We start from the raw sequence: 1,088 nt of genomic DNA on the forward strand, positions 1-1,088 counted from the left end.
ACAAACATTTCAAAAAATCGCCGGTTTTGCACTTTACATGAAAAAATAAGCGAAATGCCTATGTTTTTTCTTTTTGGAGTTTATTTTTCTCTTTAGAAATTTATTTAGTCAGAACATATGTAAATGAAAAAATGAATTTAACTAAGTAATGGAAAAGAAATTAAAAAAAATTATTAGAAATTAGCGTTTTTACAACCCTTTTAAAACCAAGGCATCACTGTGATGCATTTGCATGTCGTAAACATAGTTGTGTGGGTTTTTTATTCAACCGTTTTAAAAAATGAAGGTATCACTGTGACACAATTGCTAATCGGAAAATTGCTTGTGTGCGTTTTTTAAGACACAGCAGCATGTCGTAAACTTACTTGTGTAGTTTTTTTATAGCACCTACTTAAGAAATGAAGGTTGTTTTTACAACCCTTTTTGTGGGTATTTTAAGGCACCTTCTTAAGAAATGCGCGTTTTTTGCAACCATTTTAACAATTAAGGTATCACTGGAATGCACCGCAACCATTTTAAACAATGAAGGTATCACTGTGACACAATTGCAGATCGTAAAATTGCTTGTGTTGTTTTTTTTAAGCCACCACAAGACACAGCAGGTAGAATTGAAATTACCATTTCATTCTTATTACCTCGTCTCGTAGACCATATATAACGCAACAGTTTTTGTGAATGCATTAAGTCGTTGTGAAGAACTCAAAGTGTGAAGTGCTAATTTCAGATAAAAAAATATTAAAAAAAAAATAATAAGTGAAGTGACCATTCCAAATCAAAAAGTTTACAATGAATCCACCATCCTCTACACCGCAAGATGAAGCAACTACATCAACAACTATCGAAAACCCAATGAGTCATATACCCAAGCATGATGTTACTGTTTTTGTTGTGTCTACTGATTTAACTGATCTTAATTTACCAACCCATCTGGATATCTTGAGATATTATTTTTACTTAAGCGAACGTGCTAAAACAGAACAAAAAAAGTTTTCCCATAAATCATTCACTATTCAAGTACAAGATAAGTTGATTGGAATTTGGGAAAAACTTGGTACGGAAATAATGCTGAAAAAAAGTGTATTTAATAA

This window comes from Rhagoletis pomonella, unplaced genomic scaffold (assembly GCF_013731165.1).
Source record: "Rhagoletis pomonella isolate Grant_MI unplaced genomic scaffold, Rhpom_1.0 Rhpom_scaffold_00003, whole genome shotgun sequence".
NCBI lineage: Eukaryota > Metazoa > Arthropoda > Insecta > Diptera > Tephritidae > Rhagoletis > Rhagoletis pomonella.